At 33.4% G+C, this 15,022-nt stretch overlaps 2 long non-coding RNA genes across 5 annotated transcripts; one reads left to right on the top strand and one right to left on the bottom strand.

Moving 5' to 3' along the window:
• Positions 1 to 39: 39 nt before the first annotated feature.
• On the top strand, positions 40 to 8,049 carry LOC126974408 (uncharacterized). Of its 4 annotated transcripts, none has more exons than XR_007731525.1 (4): positions 4,117 to 4,332; positions 4,717 to 4,800; positions 5,137 to 6,095; positions 7,807 to 8,049. It is a non-coding gene; the product is annotated as an uncharacterized LOC126974408 (long non-coding RNA). The 4 variants fall into 4 exon arrangements; XR_007731523.1 differs by having other exon boundaries at positions 4,717 to 5,283; positions 5,949 to 6,095; XR_007731524.1 differs by lacking the exon at positions 4,117 to 4,332 and adding an exon at positions 40 to 200 and having other exon boundaries at positions 4,717 to 6,095.
• Positions 1,631 to 3,980, bottom strand: LOC126974407 (uncharacterized). The gene is made up of 2 exons (XR_007731521.1): positions 2,511 to 3,980; positions 1,631 to 2,396 (listed from the first exon to the last, which is right to left on the bottom strand). It is a non-coding gene; the product is annotated as an uncharacterized LOC126974407 (long non-coding RNA).
• Positions 8,050 to 15,022: the final 6,973 nt, after the last annotated feature.

The raw sequence follows: 15,022 nt of genomic DNA, 5'->3' as shown, positions 1-15,022 counted from the left end.
GAAAAAATGTGCAGACCAAAGAGTATGGGAAAAAGGGCGGGAAACTTAAGATCGGTCGCACGTAATTTTGATAATTTTTCATTTTATTTTTAAATTTCATGTAAATATTTAGATATTTTGATCAGATAAGTTGTAGTTTGTATATATTTTAGTAGTTAGTTTTTATTAAAGTGTTAATTTGTGTAAATTTCATCCTATTGGTAAGTCTTCTTTTCTTCACTTTTCTATGATATGATGGACCCCCCGGATGATCCTGGGGGGACAGCCCCTGATATAGGTCATGTAGTGACAATTTCTAATAATGACGAAGGTAGCACGATGGATACAGATGGTTCTGAGTCTCAGACATCTAGTGGCCGTAAAAGAGTGTCAGCTCGACCCAGAATATGCAGACACTGTAATAAAAGACGACGAAAACACCGTGGTGATAAGAAGGATATTAAGGAAAGTGATTGCAAATGTGTAGACATTAGTGACAAACAAATTCTTTCCAAAGTCGATTCTTGCAATAATTCTTCTATAGTAGTAGAGACCATACAAAAAAATAACACAGACACTCCACAACAGCCACAGCCCCCTGTTGCAAGGCTGTTATATAACTCATTAGATGCTGCTCCTTTTGTTGTACACATTCAGAAACAGTATTCATCTCCCGATGATAATGTTACTTTACATCCAGTTACATTTGGTCGTTTTCTCAAAAGAAATTCTATTAAAAATATTGTGAATGGAAGTTTAAAAAGGATAGGCCGGAATAGGTTATCTATTTCTTTTTCTAAGTACCAAGATGCAAATGACTTTGTTGGAAACAAAAATTTAGAAAATGAAAAATATAAGGCTTTTATTCCATCATTTTCTGTGAGTAGAATAGGAATAGTCAGAGGAGTACCAGCTGAGTGGTCTGAAGAGGAAATAAAAGATAATGTTTCTGTTCCTATTGGCTGTGGCCCAATCATAAAAATTAAGAGAATAAAACAAAAGATGATGATTGATGGACAAAACCATCTTAAATGTACTGAGTCTGTGGTATTTACTTTTGATGGACAGTTTTTGCCTAAACGAGTATATATGTGCTACACTTCTCTTACTGTAGACTTGTATATATATCCTACTATTCAATGCTACAATTGTTGTCGGTTTGGTCATGTGAAATCTCAATGCAGATCTAAACCAAGATGTTTTAGATGTGGTCAAGGACATAGTGGTGATAACTGCTCTGTTCAAGATGATTTTATATCTTGTTGTTTATGTAAAGGTTCCCATATTGCAACTGATAAAAAATGTTTAGAATATGAAAGACAAAGAGCTATAAAGGAATCAATGGCTAAAAACTGTATTTCCTATTCAGAAGCTTCAAAGATACATCCATCTGTCTCTCGAATTTCATATGCAGATACATTACTCTCATCACCTAACATCACTCCTAATACTTTTCCAACCCAGCATCAACATTCAACACCTAAAGCTATAAACAATACTTCATATAAAAAACTGTTTTTGTTAAACCAAAGCCTCCACCTACACTTAGCAAAGGATATGACAAATCTGCTCACCAAGAAATTTTAAGGGATTTTAATATTCCCCAACCCTCTAATGGATGTGCATTAATTAACAAAGAAAATGAAAATCCTTTGGAATCCTCAGTAATTGATTTAATTATTTCTCTTATAAAATCTCTTAGTCAATCGAATGAATTTTCACCATCCAACGCTGCCTTATTAGTTTCTGCAATTACTCAAATTTATAAACCAAATAATGGACAAAGTTCTTCAATGGAATTGTCAAAGCATCACTCCTAAAAAAAGTGATCTTATTTATTTATTAAATAAATATAAACCTTATATCTGTGCTCTTCAAGAGACATGGTTGAAACCAGGATCTTTATTTAAGATTCGAGGTTATTCATGTCTCAGAGAAGATCGTGTGGATGGGCATGGCGGAGTAGCCATGCTTGTGAAACACCCACTTTCCTTTTCTCTCTTCTCTATTCCTTCTCACAGTAATGATTTTTCTATTATTGCTGCTTTAGTTGAAAATATCTGTTATGTATCTATTTATATACCTCATCCTTCTTCTGCAATCTTAAATGAAATCAAAGATATTATTTCCATTCTTCCGAAGCCTTTTATGATCCTTGGTGATTTTAACTGTCGCCATGAATCCTGGGGTTACTTATCTTCTAATAGTTATGGTAACACATTAATAGATATATCTGATTCAGTGAATTTGTGTATATTAAATGATGGTCGTCCTACACGACGTTCTCATCCTGACGAGGGCCCAAGTGCTCCAGATTTAACAGTCACTACACCTAATCTTGCTTCTTATTTGTCCTGGGATCCATTACGATCTACTTTTGGTAGTGATCACTTCCCACTATTATTATCATTTCCAACCTGCAATAATAACAATAAAGTATTACATAAAACTTATTCTCCTCGTTTAAAATATAAGCTTAATGATGTTGATTGGGATTTATATAAAGATCTAATAAAAAACAAAATTATTACACTTCCAAAAATTAATCCAGGTACAGAATCTCAGTGTGCAGATTCTTTAGCAAGAATCTTTATTGAGGTTGCCAATGAGATATTTCCAAGTAAAAATAGCTCTTTGGGTTTTATTCCTTCTCCTCCTTGGTGGGATAACGAATGTACTGAGGCAGTAAAGAGAAGAAAATATGCTGAAATTACATACTGTCAATGCTCCACTGATGAGAATTTTGAAATTCTTACAAAGAGTATGTCAGAAACTTCAAAATTTCTAAAGAAAAAGAAATTTGATGGCTGGAAAAATTTCTGCTATTCAATATCACCTGATGTCAAACCATCTCTTGTATGGCAAAATATAAGAAGGTTTAGATCTGCATACAAAGATTCATCTCCAAAATCAATCCCTTTTCATTTAGTTAATAGCTTTTTAGATAAATTGGCTCCACCTTTCGTTCCTGAAGACTTAATAATTGGTTACCCTGTAATAAATATAAATAATGATAACTGTTTTGGTTTAAACAGTATATTTTCTCTCACTGAACTAAATTAAAAGTATTGTCTCATGTTAAGGATTCTGCTCCTGGACTGGACGGTATTCCGTATTCCTTTATCTCTCATTTAGATGATGATGCTTTATTTTATTATTTATCTCTTATAAATTCCATAGTGACATCTGGTAACATCCCCTCCACGTGGAAACGTCAAGAAATAATTCCCGTACTGAAACCTAATAGGTGTTCTGCAGACCATTCTGCCTATCGCCCAATCGCACTTTCTTCTGTTTTGATGAAAATTACAGAACATTTTATAAAAAATCGTTTAGAATGGTTTGTTGAGCATAACGGTCTATTATGTGAATCCCAATTCGGTTTCAGACGTGGGAAAAGTACTATTGATAGCTTAAGTATATTCATTTCTGATATTCAATTATCATTTTCAAATAATAAATCAGTAATAGCTGCGTTCTTAGATATAAATTGTGCCTATGATAATGTCGTAATAAGTATTTTAAAGAGTAAGCTTTTACAACTTAATATACCTCTGCTATTAACAAATTTTATCATAAACATGCTTTCCGAAAGATACATAATCCTGAAACTAGATGACAGGAAGTCAATTACTCGACTTGTTTCAAAGGGCCTCCCCCAGGGATCAGTACTTAGCCCAATATTGTATAATATTTATACACACGATTTAAAATCATCACTTAATAGTGTAAATGTTCTTCATTATGCTGATGATCTATTAATTTACTGTCGTGATATTTCTATTGAAAAAGCTAGTTCTTCTATAACACAACCGCTGATAAATTTAAAAACTTGGTTGGACTTAAATGGCCTTGATCTATCACCTGAAAAAAGTACAATAGTTTTATTCACGAGATCAAGAACTCCTCCTCCTATTTCTATATTTTATGAGGGTTATCAGATTCCAGTTAAAGATAATGTTAAGTTTTTGGGAATTGTCTTAGATTCGAAACTAACTGGTATCCCACATTGTGATATATATTATATATTTATGAAATTTTTAATATCCGTTTCAATCCTATTTCTACTTATCTGATCCTTTCCCGTGTTCCGTATCCTTTTTTAACTTAGTTTCCCAATCTTTTAATGTACATTATTGGCAAAAAGTAAACGCTATTGCCAAAAGAAGAAAAAAAAAAACAAAGAGTATAATAATATATAGGGAATGTAAGCAATTTTATGCGATGGTGCAGACAATGTAAGCACACTTTTTATAGTCGTATGTAAACTGCGTATCAATCACCAATCACCAAGCGTGTGTGTTCTATAAAAAAGTGCTCAAATAATAGGTAAAGATGGTGTGAATGTAACCGGTAGGTTTATTTTATTTATGTATGATTGCTGTGCAAAAAATGGAAATGATTAATTAAATTAATATTTTTTCAATAAATATGGTACAATTATTGACAAGTATTCACATACCTTTCTCAACCACTAGTCAGAAAAAGACAGATGAAAGGGCACGATAAGCACACAGGCAGAAATTGAAACTATAGAGTGGGTCTATTTAAATGCATTGTATATATTTGTGTAATGTAATGTAATTTGTGTACAAAGAGTTACGATTACAAGTGAATGTGAACGGCTTACAAGAACGCGAACAATTAAAATCTAGTGCAATTTACAAGGTATAACAGACCTATCATTTAATACATGTTATACAGCGCAAATCTGTAAAAGCTATTTTTTTTTTTCAGGTTTCCCGTACACCAGATAATGAAAGAGAATTGGTACCAGTTCGTAGCAAAAGAGAGATGTGAAAACAAGAACAAACCAATTAAGTTGAGTGTCTTTTGCTCGAATCAGTTCCTCGAGGCTGATTTATATTTCACCAGATTTAAGCGTTTAAAAATTCATGCTCATAAAGTTTGATAAAACTTTGTTTACACACATAACTTCAATTTAGCAACATTGACAGTTTTGACAAAAGCTGTCATATAAAGATATGTTGATGTCCGCCAACACTACATATGCCCAAAAGATACCCTGGAAAAGATGTATTAAAGACAAGTTTTTAACAAATTTAATTTATTTCAGGGAACTTAACATTTTATATACCATATTACCGAATTATTTAATGTAAATAATAATATTATATTTCACTTCATTATCAACAGCCGGAAGACGTCCACTACTGGCAAAGACCTGCCCCAAAGATCTCCACGACGACCGGTCCTACGCTGCCCTCGTCCAACGTATTCCGGCGACCTTGACCCAGATCGTTGGTCAATCTTGTGGGAGGCCTGCCGACACTGTGTCTTTCGGTACGTGGTCGCTATTTGAGCACTTTTCTGCCCAACCGGCCATCTGTCCGTTGACCTATGTGTCCTGCCCACTGCCACTTCAGTTTCGCAATCATTTGGGCTATGTGGGTGATCTTGGTTCTCCTGCAGATCTCCTCATTCCTGATTCGATCTCGCCGAGAAACTCCGAGCCTTATCCATTGCCCTCTAAGCCACAATTAGCTTCTTCATAAGGTCCATAGTTAGCAAGCACCTCTGCGTTCCCTCTGTCACCACTGGCAACACACACTGGTTGAAAACCTTCGTCTTCAGACACTGCGGTATTTGGGGCGAGAAGATGTTACGGAGCTTCCCGAACGCTGTCCATCCGAGTTGGATTCGACGAGTGATCTCTTTCCCCAAATTGGACCTGCTTAACTGGATTATTCGTCCAAGGTAGACGTACTCGTCAACAATTTCGAGAGTACAGTTTTCAATTGTTACGGGAGTAAGTGCGACATAGACATTTGACATAATCTTCGTCTTGTCCATGTTCATTTTGAGACCTACTCCTTGGGAAGCTGTATTGAGGCCATCGAGCATATGGCTTAAGTCTTCCATATTCTCTACCATGACTACGATATCGTCAGCGAATCGGAAGTAGAGTGATATATTCGCTGTTGATATTGATGCCCATTCCGTTCCAGTCCAGAAGCTTAAAGACATCTTCCAACGCAGCGGTGAACATCTTGGGCGATATGACATCGCCTTGTCTGACTCCCCAATGCAGTCGGATAGGCTTCGAGATCTGATCCTGGAGACGGGCTGACATGGTGGTCGAACTCCAAGCAAAGGTGCTGGTTATACTCCTATCTCTTCTGTATAACCTGCCGCAGCGTATGTATGTGATTTATTGTGCTTAAGCCTTTTGGTAATCCGGCTTGTTCGGGAGGCTGGAAGTCGTCAAGCCTGCGAACAGTTACCTTAACTTATTATATCCAAATCCATTTAGAGTATATAACTTTCGCCTTTATACTATGAGTGTGATTTTTTTATTAAAAACGTAACAAACGTGCACAAGATGGGGGATGTTAGTTTTTCAATAAAAATGGGTATCAATTATGAGGTTTTCGGGAGTGTCAATTTTGAATATGAGAACTATTCCGAGATCCACGTTGGCGGATGCTACTTTTTCAATAAACTCAATCTGGGTATCAAGTAACGTAATCTATCCCCACGTCTGTCAAAAAGGTAGCCACACAAATTGCCATCCTCTGTTTAATACCCTTCTATTATTATTTTTTTCAAAATAAAGTCCAATCAGATTCAGTCGTTCCGGAGACAGACATACAAAAAATTTATAAAATCGCTATCCATCGCTAGATGACGCTAGTTGTGTTTCAAATCGCGCACTATCGCGGATTCTAACAAGTAAAAACAGGTTCAATTTGTGTTCAATTTACCATAGTAAATATTTGTATTCTTTATTATATTAGTACTATGCACACATTTTACCAACAGATAAAAATAAGGGACAAACTAAGTAAAAAAATTAAAGAAATATGACAACCCTGACAATAACGTAGATCGGAGGCGATATTTCTAGAAACATGAAAGGCTATATATATTAAGCAGACTTTTGCCCGCTATAATTATATTTTAAATTATAATTTTGATAGCTATGACATCATAATATGGCGCAAATTGGAACCTATTTTCATTTGAATCGCATTGTAACGTTTATTATTACGTGGTTATTTTTCTTCTTGGGAAAGACAAAGTCGTGCAGGCTTAGACTATAAGCACTACTAAGCATGCAGGTATAAATAAATAAATAAAATAAAATAAGCCTATAATCAGATAAAACACTTAATTTAAAAAAAAACTTAACCTTTTCTTAACATGCATAGTTATTATTTAAATTTGATAATATTTTCCTTCATAAATTATTTACATTTGTGGCTGTACTCGACGTCGATGTCGAACTGGAGGTTGAGCCGTTCGTCGCAGTGCTGTAAGGCGAGTTAGAGCTTGACTAAACTTCTAGTTAGTAAAAAACCGGCTTTATTTTCAAAGGCAATTAAATTAAAACTACTATGTTAATAATTTTTACAAAAATAAGTTAATAAGTGACATACTTGCAGTTTTAGAATATATATTAAGTATCATTTTCTTTAATTATTTTTAATAAATGTTGCAGAATGTCACCGTACCCTTGCTTCTTATCTCAAAAATATTAAGGTCTCGCGGAGGACAACGTCTTACCTATACGTTTAACCGTTAGTTAATGGGGAAAGAATATTCTTGATGTTGAACGAAATTTTTTATTTGCCCATAAACCGAATGGGGGTGTTTCTTATTTTAAAATTGATATTGAAAAATAATTAACAATTATATATATTATGTTTTATAAATATTATTATTTTATTATATATTGGTTTGAGCTAAAGGTCTTGTTACCAATGCTCTAAATAAGTAAATAAAAACAAACGCATGTTGTTTACAAACAAAAAAAACTTTGTTTGGCCAGCCCGTTCACTCTTCCTTTTGTATTGTTTTTTGAAGGACTTGGACGGAGTGACAACAACCCAACAGCTGAAGGATTTGCTACAATTTCATTGGGAGTGAATACCACAAGATGGCATAAACAGTCTCATTAATTCAATGAATAATCGTTGCCGACAAGTTCTGAATAGCAGAGGAGGCCATACTTTGTACTAAATTATCCTATTCTTTCACAATAAATTCATTTTCTTTAGAAATTTCATTTTGTTAAATAAATGTTTAGTTGCTTATGTACCTTAGTTTCTGCAGTATATTCTTATATAGTTAATTTCTGTTATTAAAAGAACTTATAAAGACAACAGCTGTTATTTTTACAACAAAGTACCCTAAAAATATTATTTTAAAAATAAAATACAACGTTATCATGTGCAAATGCAGCCTAAAATTTAAATTAGTACATGTTGCTTAGACTTTTTTGGTGTGTGTATTTTTCAACTTTCAGTTGGTAGCAAGAGAGAGATATGAAAAAATTTACAAGCCAAATAAGCATATTTATATTTCACTGCTAAAGGATTTAACCAACAAACACAAAAGCTGTCATACAAATAAATGTTGATGTCCGCTTACACTACATATACCAAAAAAATGATGTGGTATCGTACACCAGGTAGGAACGAAGTTCCTTCGGCTAATGTAGAATCGACACAAATTGCAAAAAAAATCTTTTTAATTTTCTATAATCGTTATCATATAATAATATTGATAATATATACACTACTCGCTTGTGTATGCGACTGTCGCGCCTCCGCACGTCTCATTCAACGGTTTTATTCTACGCACTTTTCCACACACTTTTTTCCACGGATTTTTTCTTACGGTTTTACTATCACATTTTTTTCAGTTCGGTCGCGCAGCAAAATCCCTATCCCCTCCAAGCTTGCCGTAAGGAACTTCGTTCTAAAAGATATCTAAGTCTAAAAGACAAATTTTATTTAATTCATGGAAATTTACATTTAAATACCAGTTTAACTCAGTATTTTACGTAAATAAAAATATTATATTATGTGAGCATTAGTTTCTCTCATTATAGGTTACCTTAACTTATTAAATCCAAATCCCTTTAGAACATAAAGAAGTAACAATAAATAAACATAAAAACTTTCTCCTTTATAATATGAGTGTGATGTTTGATTAAAAACGTAAAAAACCCTCCGACTAAAGAGATCTGACAGACAGACTGACGAACGTAAAACTTATAGCAACCTCTTGTTCGTCTGGGTTTTAAAAAATACCTAACTGCTACTCCACTGATGTCACTGTTCAAATCGGGTTCTAAATTCAAAATACGCCTATTAACCAATAATATTTTGATCAACTGGAGTAAACGCAGAAATGTATAGACATTCTATTCTATTCTATTCTTTCTAGTGGCTTCTGTGGAAGGGGCACCACAACACGCCAATGTCACGTTTCAGTAGACCAACAAGCTTAGAGTGTGTCATTTGATCGGTGTAAACGAATTTATAAGTGATTATAGTAATGACCTGTGCCCAGAATCAAAACAGATTTATTTTCTTATTATACCTGAAACAAATATACATGCTGTTAGATTATAATGGACAAACACTGATAATATTACTTATATAAAACATTAATTGTGTTAGTTAATATTATTAACTTAATATTATTCTGTTTAATATATTTACATAAAGTATTTACAAAAGGAGTGAAAACAAAGGTGAGGAGGCATTTCATGGAGGTGGGGCGGGGGATTTTAGGAGGTATAAAGTTGTACAAGGAAAACTTCATTGAAGGGCAATTAAAGAATAAATGGACTCCATTTCCCTCATCAAGTCCACATTCACATAGAGAATGGTCTCTAATTCTTAATTTGGCTAGGAATACTGGAGTGCAAGAGTGGTTTAAGTGTAACCGGCAAACTGTTGATATTATTGATTTATTGGGGAATCTAAATTTCAAGAACCACGGTTTTAAAGGGATTACAGGTTGTATATCACCATAAAAGACGCCTTTAGAAGTTTTGGAAACCTGCCAGATGTTTGACCACCTCTCAAACATATTGTTGGAGGTGAATTGTCTATATGTATAGAATGTCATTGGTTCATATGTTAGAGTTCTGTGAGAGTTGGCTCTGTTATTTTTCAATTTTAGCAAAAATAATACATTTAATAAATAGCTTTTATTAGTGTTATTCGTTGCGTGTGTGTTCCTAAAATAGTTATAAATGATCAAAATAAATGACAAATCTAAAACGTGTGATTGTTCGAAAATAAGTGAATTTCATTCAAGGTCCTGTTTGTTTACTATTTATAAGTAAGGTAATTTGACAAGTAAGGAAAAATAGACAATAAGTTTAAAACATAATATTACTATAAACTGTATTTAATATCTCGATAATTGTCTATAGAAAGTGTTCTTTCTTTACTCTATAGTTAACAATACTCGTAGCTTTGGCGTAAAAATGTTTTTTTTTTGTTCTATAGTCTATGTTAAAGAAAAAGCGCGGGAACTCTTGATTGCTTAGGGCGGTCTTTTTAACTATAAAATTAAATATTTCTATTATATTGTATATAATCCCCATATTTTTGAAAAGTATATAAGTATTTGTATATGTTTATCATTTAATTTGTTTAGTATAAGTAAAAGTCTATATATTTAGTGATTTAGGTTTGTGCTAAAGATGTCGAGAAGGCGGAAAAAAACCAAGCCGGAACGAGATAAAGGTGAGTCTATTTTAGATTCCACCTCTGAAAGTAGCGAATACTCAGATTCGCGTACAGTTTTGGAAGACCACGAGGACTTTTATTTGCCATATAGGGTGGCCGACTATTGTCGCCGATATCCGGAAGACGCAGGTGCCGGTCATGAAATTATAGTCTTCATAGAGAGTGTCACTGAACAGCCACAGGTAGTCGTGACATGCTAACTCTTAGTAGCTACTTATTGCGCTTCATTAAAAGCATTAAATATCTTAAGAAACTCAACAAATGTAAGATAGGAGTAGTGTTTGAACGACCCAATTTGGCTAATACATTCCTAGACAACACGACATTTTTAAGGAAACAAAATATTAAGGCGTCCATCCCAGCTGGTGCCACTGAATTGTCTGGAGTGATTTCCTCCGTACCCATTGATATGTCCAACAAAAAAAAATTCAAATCTTTGTCAAGAACAAAAAAAAATATTTCTGTTCGGCGTATAATGAAAAAAAAACAAATACGATAATGGTTTTATATTACAACCTACACAGGCAGTCATTATTACTTTTGCGTCATCTACTTCACTCCCAGATTACGTTCACTTAAAGATGTGGCGTCTACTAGTGCGACCTTATGTGCCGCCAGTTAAGCAGTGTTTCCGATGCCTCAGGTTTGACCACTTGGCTAAATTCTGTAAGAATGCTCAGCGTTGCTCAATCTGCACTGAAAATCATTCATATAAAGAATGTACTATACCTATTGACAAAGCAGTATGTGTGCACTGTAAAGGTAACCATGTAACCATCTTGCAGTATCAGGTCAATGCCCTATAAAACAAAAAAAAAAGATATTGGATAGTAAAAATAAAAGTAAAACACCATTATCAGATTTATTTAAACATCCAACAAACTTTCCATCACTCAATAAGACAGAGAACACACAAGATATCATTAATATAATTTTATCCAATCCAATCCAATTTTATCTAATCACAGAATCAATAATAAAAGTCATTACACTAAATAAAACACAGAACCAAAGTATTAGCTCACACGCAATTAGTTCAGCAATTAAAGATACCATACAAATTAAAAATAAAACGTCACATTCAACTGTCACAAACTTAACATAGTACAGTGGAATGCTCAAAGTCTGTTGAGTAACAGACTTGAGCTTCAAAACCTACTTTATGAGCAGGACATACACATAGCATGCACTTATATGCACTTATATCAGAAACTTGGCTTTAACCAAATATACAGTTTTCTATCAGAGGTTATACAATACTAAGAAATGATTGTGGTAATGATCACAGTGGTGTAGCAATTTTTGTTAGAAATGGCATTTATTTTCAAAAGTTAGAAACATTTTCTGATAACTCCTTGCAAAATGTAGCAATCAAAATTAAATACAAACAAAAAGACATCTCAATTGTTAGCTTTTATAGTCCTGGCAACAGTGTACCTAACTTTGACAAATCTAAATTTAATAGACTGTTGCATAGTATTCCAAAACCACTAATAATTGCTGGTGATTTTAATGCTCACCAAACCATTTGGGGTTGTAATAGAACCAATTCTAGAGGTAGAGACATCATGAATGTAATGGACGATAATGACTTAATGCACTTAAATAATGATCAACCAACTACAGTGGGTACTAATTCTTGGAGACCAAATGGACTAGATCTAACAATAGTATCATCTTCATTATTCCTGTGCTGTGAATGGCAAGTTCATCAGGACTCTTTGGGCAGCTATCACTTGCCTACAATCACAAAATTTTCCATGGTAGTGTCGAAAACTGAATCTTCTTCAATTCCATCCAACATTCCTCCACACAGTAATCTGAAAATAGTAAATTGGGACCAATATGAGAACTTAGTAAATGACTTGTTAAAACAATTTGATATAAATAATTGTAATCTACAGAAGTCTTACAATAACTTCTGTTCCATAATTCTTAGAGTGGTAGAAAATTCAGTACTTAAAACCAACTACCACTGTAACAATATTACTAATCTACCTAAAAGAAAGCGACAACTTCCCTGGAGGAATGGGCAATGTACTAAAGTGGTAGAAGATTGCAAACAGGCTTATCTGTTATTCAAATCAAATTGCAACATCCAAAACTACATTCATTTTAAGCAAGCTCAAGCAAAGAAAAATGTATATTAAGACTTGAACGTCGTAAATCCTGGACAGATTTTTGCTCCACCATAAATAGGTTAACACCAATGAAACAGATTTGGACAAAAATGAGGAAATTTAAGAACTTATATTCTAATAATAATTGTTTCTCTAGCAATAATTGGATTACCAACTTTTTACACAAATATACTCCAGATACAGTACCAAATTTGACAATTATTCACAATAATCATCCTTTAAATAGCACCAACTCTTTTATGATTGCCCCTTTTACTATTGAAGAATTAAAAGCTGGTCTATCATCAAGAAAGGACTCTGCATGCGGTTTGGATTGGCTCTCCTATAAAATGTTTAAACTCCTAAACTCTTCTAACTTAAATAAGTTTCTAAAAATATTAAATCTCCTATGGAAGAACTCCACTATTCCAGAAGAATGGAAAACAGACTGTCTAATTCCAATTTTAAAGCATGGGAAAGATTCTAGTTCAGCTGATTCATATCGTCCTATCACACTAAGCTCGTGTGTTGGTAAAATTTTTGAACAATTAATAAAACAGAGATTAATATTTTATATTGAAAGTAACAACCTCTTACCTAATAATCAATTTGGATTTCGATGTGGTCGTTCTGCTTGTGAGAGTATACGGCATTTATGTCTTGACATCCATAGTGCCCAGATTGACAAGATATTGGCTGGTGTTTTTTTGGATGTTGTAGGAGCATTTAATAATGTTGATTTAGAACAATTATCATCCATTCTTCTATCCTTAAATGTCCCTGAAAAAATAGTTAGTTGGATATTCAATTTCTTGCATGGTCGTAAACTTTATGTTAGAGTCAATAACCAATTAATAGGTCCTCGATATTCATATAGAGGCGTATCGCAGGGCGGAATTTTGAGTCCATTGCTCTTTATAATCTACATAAATCAAATAAATATTGTTTTGGGTAATAGAGTTTCTAACCTCCAATTTGCTGATGATCTAGTAGTGTATAGTTCAGGACTTAATTGACTCAAATGTTGTGTTAGATCTTAATGAAGCACTCAAAAAATTGGAGCTTTATTTTCAATATCTTAGTCTTGAGGTCAGTATTTACAAAAGCAAAGTAGTTATATTTTCAAAACATTCTATTAGAATAAGAGATGCAAAAATATATTATGGTACTCAGGAAATTTCAATAGATAATTCAATAAAGTTTTTAGGGGTTACGTTTTTAAGTAATTTTAGATGGCACAAATATGTTGAAATATTAGAAAATCGAGCATTAAAGGCCTGCAATATTCTGAAATCATTAGCTGGTACATATTGGGGTGCAGACCCACGCATCTTGCTAACACTATATAAGTCATTAGTCCGTAGCCATTTTGAGTATGCCTACTTTTGTTATGGTGGAGTAATAACATTAGTGAATAAATTAGAACAAATACAAAATAAATGCTTGAGGATCATAACAGGCGCTTTTAGGTCTACTCCTATTATATCACTACAAGTAGAACGTAATATTCTCCCACTAGCTCTTAGATTCAAATATCTACAAACAAAATTCTTTCTCAAATTAACTTCTATTAATAATCATCCACTCCTATTAAAGATACAGGACTTTATTAACCGAACTGACAATAATTCCTACTATCAAGTAGAAGGCATCTGTGATTTGTTACATTTTTCTTGTGATCATAATCTATTTTCTAGTATTCTTTGGCCATGTTATTTAAATTCTTATAATTCAAAATATACACCTATTAAAATAATTATTAATGAATCATTAAAATATAAGGAAGATTTATATAGTATGCTGTCAGAGTGGCAAAATTATAACCAACTTTATACTGATGGATCTAAAAGTAATACTGCTGTCTCTATGGCAGTTTATGACATACAATTTCGGAGTGGGTTTGGTCATAGGTTAAATACCTTGGCAAGTATATACACAGCAGAATGTGCTGCCATATTTGCTGCTCTAGAATATATTGGAGAACAGTCATATAATAATTGGATCGTTATAACAGATAGCATGTGTGTTTTAAAAGCTTTACAATATCCTAAATGTAATGTTACAACTAATTTCATCATTTACAATATTAGAGACAAATATCAATGCTTATCCCTAACAAAAGATATTGTTTTATTCTGGACTCCTTCACACATAGGCGTGGAAGGAAATGAACAAGCTGATTATCTTGCTAAATCTATTGTGAATAGTAATCAGATACATGCACTGTCTCATTTTAAAGGTACATTCTTGCAAGACTTTCAGAATTATTGGTAACAAGTTGTTCAAATAAAGGGCAAATGGTTAGCTGACATTAAAAACGAAATCTCTCCTCCCTGGTTTGTTAAAAAGAAAAAATATTTACACAGAAAATTTTACACCACAATTTGTCGGTTACGTCTGGGACATTCT

The sequence above is a fragment of the Leptidea sinapis genome, chromosome 32, assembly GCF_905404315.1.
Source record: "Leptidea sinapis chromosome 32, ilLepSina1.1, whole genome shotgun sequence".
Classification (NCBI taxonomy): Eukaryota; Metazoa; Arthropoda; class Insecta; order Lepidoptera; family Pieridae; genus Leptidea; species Leptidea sinapis.
This window is presented reverse-complemented; position numbering and strand designations above follow the sequence as displayed.